The sequence below is a fragment of the Aquarana catesbeiana genome, linkage group LG06, assembly GCF_042186555.1.
Source record: "Aquarana catesbeiana isolate 2022-GZ linkage group LG06, ASM4218655v1, whole genome shotgun sequence".
In the NCBI taxonomy this organism is placed as follows: domain Eukaryota; kingdom Metazoa; phylum Chordata; class Amphibia; order Anura; family Ranidae; genus Aquarana; species Aquarana catesbeiana.
In genome coordinates, this window is record NC_133329.1 from 326,208,970 (window position 1) to 326,218,662 (window position 9,693).

General features: G+C 46.3%; 1 pseudogene; it reads left to right on the forward strand.

Annotated features, from left to right (window-relative positions):
* The first annotated feature begins 211 nt into the window (after window positions 1-211).
* On the forward strand, window positions 212-327 carry LOC141101975 (5S ribosomal RNA; annotated as a pseudogene).
* Window positions 328-9,693: the final 9,366 nt, after the last annotated feature.

Sequence of the window (9,693 nt, forward strand, 5' to 3'; positions counted from 1 at the left end):
TCGGTAGCCCGCTTAGACCAAAGTATGGTCACCACATTCAACTACCTGTAATATCTAGGTCGGATTCTCAGCCTAGGAGAAATCTTCTTTAAAACCATGAAAAGGGCTAAGATACTTGGGTCTGATCATAGGTACACCCAGAAAAGGGTATTCTTGCCCCAGGCAAAGATCAGAGTTTAAGCTCTAGATTCCCAATGTGTCTGACTCCAAAGCCCCTGGCCACATCCCCCTGAAAGCACCTGATCTCGTCTGATCTTGGAGGCTAAGCAGGGTTGGGCCTGGTTAGTACCCGAATGGACCACCTGGAAATACCAGGTACTGTAGGCTGGGTACGCCGGAGCCTCAGTTTATGGTTAATATCCAAAAATCTGCAAAGGGGAAAGTCCTTCCTTCAGTTACCACGGAAGTGGCCCAGATCAGAAATGGCTTTGCCCCTTATCATTCTAGAAATTCAGGCAGAGCACTTGGTTCTGAGGGCCTGAATGTTCAGTTTACGGTATTGTCCTGCCAGGATTCCATCCAACTATGCCACAGCAATAGCCTATATTAATCACCAAGGGGGCACAAGAAGTTGTGCGGCCCAGAGATAGGTGAATCATATCCTATCTTGGGCAGAAAACAATGTACTTTGCCTATTGGCAGTCTTCATTCTAGGAATAGAAAATTGGCAGGCGGACTACTTGAGTCGCCAGCAGTTCACCCTGATATCTTCCTGTCAATATGTCAAAGATGGGGGATCCCAGACATAGATCTGTTTAGGTCCAAGTTCAACAAAGAAATCGACAATTTTGTGTCAAAAACAAAGGATCCGTTAGCATGCAGAACAGATGCCTTGCTATTCCCGTGGAATCGGTTCTCACTGATTTATGCATTCCCTCCTATTCTGCCTGCGTCCACGACTTCTTCGCAGGATCATGCAGCAAGGGAAGTCGGTGATTCTTGTGGCCCCCAGTGGGGCCCAGGAAATCTTGGTGTGCAGGGATCGTAAAGATGACATTAGGGGACCCATGGACCCTACTGCCATGGTCAGACCTTCTTTCGTAAGGTCCGGTATTCCATCCTACTTTACAGACGCTAAATGTAACGGTTTGGCTATTAAGACCCACACTCTGAAGAAACGTGGGCTGTCAGGTTCAGTGGTTTTTATCTTGGTTAATGCAAGGGAGCCGGCCTCCATAATTATATATTATGGAGTTTGGGAAGCATATGTCTCCTGGTGTGAAACCAAGGTTTGCACCCCAGGAAATAGGTCAAAGGTAGAATCCTTGACTTTCTGCAGATGGGGTGAGAAATAAAGCTGGCCTTAAGTGCTTTCTAAGGACAGGTCTTGTCCTTATTGGTATTATTTCAACATCCACTTGCTTCGATTTCGTTGGTTCGTAACTTTATTCAGGGGGTAACACGGCTTAATCCCCGGTTATGTCACCCCTGAACCCTTAGGACATGAATTTAGTTTTGGCGGTATTACAAAACAGCCTTTTTTTGGACCGGAACGACATATTCCCTTGGTCCTTTTTTGACAAGGAAACCATTTTTTTTTTGGTAACCATATCTGCTGCAAGAAGGGTATCAGAATTGGCTGCTTTTTCTTGTAAAGAGCCATATTATTATTGTTCTCAAGGATAAGGTAGTATTGTGTCCTCATCCTAACTTTTTACCGAAGGTAGTATCAGGTTTTTATCTAAAACAGGATATTGTTCTATCTTCATTTTTTCCAGAACCCTGTTCTATGGAAGAAAAGTCACTACATTCTCTTGATGTGGTGAGAGTAGTCTACTTAAAGACGACTGCTCAGATTCGGAAAACGGATGTTTTGTTCATATTGCCTGAAGGTCCTAAAAGAGGACAGGCAGCATGGAAATTTACTATTCTAAATGGATTCGACAAGTAATCGTTCTAGATTATGGTTTAAAGAGGTAGTTTCTACCATCTCAAATCAAAACGCACTCCTCTAGGACTGCTAGTGCTTCATGGGCAGCGCATCACCAAGCCTCCATGGCTCAAATCTGCAAGGCTGCAACTTGATCTTCAATCCATACATTTACCAGATTCTATCAGGTGGATGTAAAAGGCATGAGGATGTCGCCTTTGGGCGCAGTGTACTGCAGGCAGCAGTATAAGTCCTCTGATCTCATGGTGCCCTACTTTTTTAGTGTCTCCCTCCGTTCAGTTGGCATTGCTCTGGGACATCCCACATAGTAATTTCTATGGCTCTGTGTCCCGTGATGTATGATTAAAGAAAATAGGATTTTTTCTAACAGCTTACCTGTAAAATCTTTTTCTTTTGAAGTACATCATGGGACACATAGGTCCCGCCCCTCTTTCTAGTATACACGTGTATTGCTTTGCTACAAAACTGAGATGCTCACGGTATGGGAGGGGTTATATAGGGAGGCAACTTCCTGTTTAGGGTGTGCCAGTGTCCAGCACCTGAAGGTGGACTATAACCCACATAGCAATTACTATGGCTCTGTGTCCCGTAATGAACTTCAAAATAAAAGGATTTTACAGGTAAAATTTTTCTGGCGGTGTACACAATACATACAGTGCACCCATAGTTGTTATTACACTTCTGTTGGTGTACACAGTACTGTGCACCCCTAGTGCAGTTGCTACTACTTTTCTGGCGGTGTACACAGTACACAATACATACAGTGCACCCATAGTTGTTATTACACTTCTGTTGGTGTACACAGTACCGTGCACCCATGGTGCAGTTGCTACTACTTTTCTGGTGGTGTGCACAGTACACAATGCATACAGTGCACCCATAGTTGTTATTACACTTCTGTTGGTGTACACAGTACCATGCACCCCTAGTGCAGTTGTTATTACTTTTCTGGTGGTGTACACAATACATACAGTGCACCTATAGTTATTAAACTTCTGTTGGTGTACACAGTACCGTGCACCCCTGGTGCAGTTGCTACTACTTTTCTGGTGGTGTACACAGTACATACAGTGCACCCATAGTTGCTATTAGACTTCTGGTGGTGTACATAATACTGTTCACCCCTAGTGCAGTTGCTACTACTTTTCTGGTGGTGTACACAGTACACCATACAGTGTAGTGTGGTTTTGCTAAACAAAATTTACAGCATGTCCGGAAGGCCACCAAGGAGAGGCAGATGCTCACTCTAAAAGAGGGCAAGCAGGCTCTGTTTCTACAGTCGACAGTGCTGGTCGTGGACATGGTGCATCCTCAGCACGTGGCCCTGGGGCACGCTTGTCCTTTTTTTCTGCAGCTGGCCGTGTTATTGAGCCACAACATGCAGAAGAGTTGGTGGAATGGATAACAAAGCCGTCCTCATCCTCCTCATCCTCTGTCACTCAAGGTTCAGAGTAGTTTGCCTGCGAATGCAGCTGCCAAAGCAGCCTATTCCATTGGCTCCATGTCAACAGTCACTCCTTCCCTAGCCCCACCATCATGCACGGAGGAGTCCCCTGAACTATTCGACCACAGTGTCGGGTACATGCTGCGGGAGGATGCGCAGCGATTTGAAGGCTCCGATGATGGTACCCAGGTTGAGGAAGGGAGTAACGTGAGCCTAGAGAGAGGAGGTGCCCAAGAAGGTCAAGAAACTGGCAGTCATGTTCCCCCAGCTGCAGCATACTGCCAAGTTTGCTCCAATGACGGGGAGGGAGGGGATGATGAGGTCACTGACTCTACTTGAGTGCCTGATAGAAGACAGGAGGAGAAGGAGGAGGAGGCACATCTCCAATGAGGCAGGATGCCCTCCAGAGGGCAGCTTAAGGGCAGCCACCCTACTGAAACACACCGCAGAGCTAAGCAGGTGCAGGGCGTTGCTGACTCCCTGCATATTTTGAAAAGTTCTTTGGTGTGGGCCTTTTATGACACGTGTGCAGCAGATCGCACCGTTGCTATTTGCAACATATGTCTGAAGCGTATCAAGAGTGGCCAAAACAGCAGCCGCTTGGGCACCACATGCCCACATGACCAGACATATGACGACCTCCCATGCAGTCCATTGGCAACAGCACTTAAAAGACCCACATCAAAGAACAAGGCGGACCTCTCCTTGCTCCTCATCAACTGGGATCTCCAACCCCACTATACCTCCAGTCCTCTCAGAAACCTGCACTGAGAGGAATGAAGGTATAGAAATAGGTGTCCCACGTACTTGCGGACAATCTGCTAGGGGTACACCAACATCCAATTTTAGCAGGCAAATTTCCCTACCCCAGTTGCTAAACCGTCGAAAGAAATTTGGTCCCAGCCATCTACATGCTCAGCGTCTGAATGCTAGCTTGGCCAAATTGCTAACACTGCAACTGCTGCCTTTTCAGCTGGTAGACTCTGCCCCCTTTCGTGAATTTGTGGAATCTGTGGTACCTCAGTGGCAGGTTCCCAAACTCCATTTCTTTTCACGAAAGGCCATTCTGGCTCTACCAGCGTGTGGAAGGCAATGTCTTGGCCTCGTTGGACAGGGCGGTCAGCAGTAAGGTGCATATTACTGCTGACTCATGGTCCAGCAGGCATGGACAGGGACGGTGCATTGGGTAACTCTGCTGGCAGCTGGGAAGGATACAGGACAGGGTTCAGTATTGTTGGAGCTTGTTCCGCCACCACGCCTCCAAAATGCTAGTAGTGGTGATTCTGCCACAGCTCTTTCCTCCACCCCCTCCTCTTCTTTTTTCCTCTATGGCCTCTTCCTCTGCAGATTTGTCCTCTGAACCAGCGGTGCTCTGTAGGCATTCAAGGGGCTACGCAAGCACTCAGGCAAAAAGATGCCATGCGGTGCTTGAATTGGTCTGTTTAGGGGACAGGCGCCACACTGGGGCAGAGATTCTGGCAGCTCTGCAGGGGCAGTCTCAAAGGTGGTTGCCGCCACACCAGCTTCAGCCAGGAATGGTTGTATGCGACAATAGCACCAACCTCCTCTCTGCCCTCCGACAGTGACACTTGACCCATGTTCCCCGTTTGGCACACGTCCTGAATTTGGTGGTGCAGCGGTTCTTGAGCAGGTACCCGGGCTTACAGGATCTCCTGAGTCAAGCCAGGAAAGTCTGTGGTCATTTCCGCCGGTCATATAATGCCAGTGCTCGGCTGACTGACATTCAAAGAGAATGCAACCTTCCCAAGAACCGCCTCATTTATGACATGCCCATCAGGTGGAACTCAACATTGGCAATGCTGCAGCAGCTGCACACGCAGCAGAGTGTCATCAATGAGTGTGAGTATGGCACCAGGACAAGGTCAGAGGAGCTTGACTTTTTTTGCCACGCCAGTGGCTACTGATCAAGGATGCATGCACTGTCCTGTGACCATTTGAGGAGGCCACGAGGATGGTGAGCAGTGACAGTGCATGCATCAGTGATACTGTCCCTCTTGTCTTCCTGTTGGAGCACACACTTCGTGGAATGATGGACAGGGCACTTGAGGCAGAACAGCGGGAGGAAGAGGAGAACTTCCTTACCTTTATCCAGATCGTATTTCTGCGGGCCTGCCAATCACACAGGAAGAAGAGGAGGAGGATTGTGTCAGCATGGAGGTGGAGGATAACACTCAGCATCAGCAGCAGTCTGCAGGGGATCGTTTTCAGTCCCCAGAAACCCATGGAGTTGTACATGGCTGGGAGGAGGTGGTTGAGGATCATCTGATCTTTAGTGACACAGAGGACTCAGGATCAAACTTACACTGCATAGCCTCCGTGATCCTGCAAAGCCTGTGAAAGGACCCTAGGATTCCTGGTATCAAGGAGAGGGACCATTACTGGCTGGCAACCCTTCTTGATCAATGTTACAAGGGTAAGGTTGCAGAACTTATCCAGCTTTTGCAGAGGGAGCAGAGGATGAAACATCTTCGGGAGGCCTTGCAGAAAGGTTTGTGCAATGCATTTCCAGAGCCTGGGAGGTTACAATTTCCTGGTGCTAGACAACGTGTTGCTGAGGCTTCGTTCAGTCACAGAAAGAGCAGTGGAGAAGGTGGCTGACCGATGCCTTCAGACAATTCTTCAGTCCTCAGCGCCAAGGTCTGATCGGTTCCAGCAACCAGCGCCTGAATTACACGGTGCAAGAATATCTAGGGGCAAGATCAGACTTGGAGACCTTTCCAACAGAACATCCACTGGGTTACTGGGTCTTGAGGATGGTCCACTGGCCAGAGCTTGCTCAATATGCAATTGAGCTACTGGCCTGTCCTGCATCCAGCGTTCTTTCTGAACGCACATTCAGTGCTGCTGGAGGCTTTGTAACCGATCACAGAGTGCGCCTGTTCACAGACTCTGTTGATCGGCTCACATTCATAAAAATGAATCAGCCTTGGATCACCAACTACTAAGCACCTGATGCTGATGTAACCTATTGATTTTTCTATGGATGTGGGATCCCTTGAAGACTGCATATGCTGAATGACTATCCTATTATGCTGAGTGACTATTCTATTCCTCCTCAATCTTCATGATGATAGCTTCTAAGAATATTTTTGGTTCAGGGCATCACCACCACTGCCTAAGGCCCAATTTTTCTGCCCCTGTTTAACAGGGGCGTGTAATTACAATTTTTGATCAAATATTTAACAGCAGGGCTCGTTCCTGCGCTCAACAAGAGTATCTGTGAGGGGTTACAGTGTTGTGGCACCACTGCCTAAGGCCCAATTTTTCTGCCCCTGTTTAACAGGGATGTGCAATTACAATTTTTGCTCTAATATTTCAAAGCAGGGCTCATTCCTGCGTGCAACAAGAGAATCTGTGAGGGGTTGCAGTGTTGTGGCACCACCCCCACTGCCTAAGGCCCAATTTTTCTGCCCCTGTTTAACAGGGGTGTGTAATGACATTTTTTGATCTAATATTTCACAGCAGGGCCCGTTCCTAGGCTCAACAAGAGTATCTGTGAGGCTTTACAGTGTTGTGCCACCACCACCACCGCCTAAGGCCCAATTTTTCTGCCCCTGTTTAACAGGGGCTCGTAATTACAATTTTTGATCTAATATTTCACAGCAGGGCCCGTTCCGGTGCTCAACAAAAGTATCTGTGAGGCTGTACAGTGTTGTACCACCACCGCCGCCTAAGGCCCAATTATTCTGCCCCTGTTTAACAGGGGCATGTAATTACAATTCTTGATATAATATTTCACAGCAGGGCTCGTTCCAGCGCCTACCAAGAGTAACTGTGAGGGCTTACAGTGTTCTGGTACCACCAACACTTAAGGCCCAATTTTCCATAGAGTGTATAGGGCAGGCCCTTTAGTATATACAGGAGGTCCCCTAAATTCAAACATCCGACTTACAAACGACTCCTACTTACAAACAGAGGGAGACAACAGGAAGTGAGAGGAAATATACCACTAGGAAGGCAAAATTTTCTCCTGTAAGAGTTAATATGGGAAAAAGATGTCTCCCCAATGATGCTTTATCACCAATCCTAGTTTCCCTAATAACTCAAGATTTTCAAAATCCAACTGTCATTGGGACAGAAAGAGAGGTGAAATCTTCTGAACAGGGGCACAGACAGCAAAACAAATGTTACAGGGGTGATAACCCTTCCCTATGCTATCCAAAAAGCTTAAAAATAGATTTTTTTTAGCTGGAGCAACACTTTAAAAATGTACCTGTTCCAAATTACAAACAGATTCAACTTAAGAACAAATATACAGTCCCTATCTTGTTTGTAACCCGGAGACCCTCTGTATACTGCTGTTCAGAGTACATGGGGCCTGGGGGCCCCACACCTTTTTTTTTTTTGTAATCTGGGTGGGGCGGGGTTCCCCTTAATATCCATACCGGACCAAAAGGGCCTGGTAATGGGCTGGGGGATGCCGTTTTTCTCAATGATTTTCATCTATATTGCCAGGACCCGACATTACATTATAGCCGCAAGCAGTTTTCAATGACTTTTATTCCTTTAGAAATGTCATTTTGTGCAGGGACTGTTCTAAACACGGGGAAAATGTGCCACTTTACAGGTGTAGCGCCCTGCTCCTGTTGAACAGGCGTTTGCATGTAAATTTAGTTTTTGGCTGAGCTGTAAACAGCTCAGATTGAATGTATATAGTTTACTGGATCTGTTATGAATCGACTTGGTTGTTCAGTTCCCACTGTTGCCAGTAGGTGTCACTGATGCCATGGGACAGTGTGCGAATAACAACTTTAATGAATATTCTTCTTTCATAAACAACCCCCAGGAGGTTTCTGCTGCTGTGCATTCTGGGAGAGAGTATTTATGGGACAGATGCCATGTGCTTAGGGGAGTCCTGACCTCGTGGCCCTCCAGGCCTGGAGGCTACGTCACTGCAGCTATGCAAGTAGACCCAGAAGCCTGTCTGGGGCCTACTACTGCAGAGGTGGTCCTTAGGCTGTCTTGCCTGCTAGGAAGAAGCTGAGCCAAGCTGAGGAAATCCACAGGAGGACCCTTGCTGGAGAGAGCCAGGATGAAGGCTGGTCTCTCAGAAGGGCCTGGTAATTTACTTGGAGGATGCACCTATCTCTAACCTACCTTCACAGTACCGCTGGGTCGGCTTAAAGGTTCTGGTACTGTGAAGAAGCTGTTCTACAATTCAATCAAGGTAACTAACTGTCTGGCTGCTAAGTTTGTGAGAGAGACTTATCCAGGCGAATGCTGGCTGCTAAGCCTGTGAGAGAGGCTTGTCCAGACATCTTGTAGCTTGCTAGGTCTGTGGCAGAGATCTACCCAGCCATACAAGATTTACAGAGAGAAAGCTGTGTTTTGTCCTCTATTCTGAAGTCTGTAAGTGATCTGCTACAAAACGGTATCTGCAACTCCCCTTCAACCTCTTTACTGCTACTTCTTTCAAGTTGTCTTGTAATAAAGCATTGGAAAAAGAACTAAGTGACTGGTGCATACATTGGTGGGCGCAAGGCCCAATGTAGACTCTACAGGTAAGGGGTGACGGCAACAACCCAATTTAAATCAGCAGCTCCTTCGAGGGTCAGTGCTACAGTGGGGTCAGTGTTGATCACTGTATTAGTGTCACTGGTCCCCAAAAAGTGTCACAAAGTGTCAGATTTGTCCGACGCAATGTCGCAGTGCCGCTAAAAATTGCTGGTCACAGCCATTATTAGTTAAAAAAAAAATTTTTTTAAATAAAAATGACATAAATATATCCCAAAGTTTTTAGACACTATAACATTTGCGCAAACCAATCAATATATGCTTACTTGGATTTTTTTTTACCAAGAATATGTAGCAGAATACATATTGGCCTAAATTGATGAAGAAATTAGATTTTTTTACATTTTCTTATTGGGAATGTTTTATAGCAGAAAGTAAAAATATATATATATATATATTTTTTCAAAATAGTCGGCTTTTTTTTGTTTATAGAGCAAAAAATAAAAAGTTCTATTTTAGGAAAAAACGGGCATCAATTTTATTTGAAGTGAAGAAATGTCATCAGCACACCTAGGATTCCTCAAAAGGGTCAAAAGCTTTATTCCGTGGTCACATCATAAATATACAGCAAACAGATGTTTTTTTTAAATGTGTGCTTGGGGAACATTGCATTTTAATTTTACTTGGGTACAGCATTGCACGACCGCGCAATTGTCAGTTAACGTAATGCAGTGCCATATCGCAAGAAATGGCCTGGTCATGAAGGAGGGTAAACCTTCCGGAGCTGAAGTGGTTAAAGCAGAACTCCAGTACTTCATGCATCTCTGCACAGGAAAAGGACAACTAAGTTGAGACCAACACTCCTGTGTTAGAACTCTTTAGC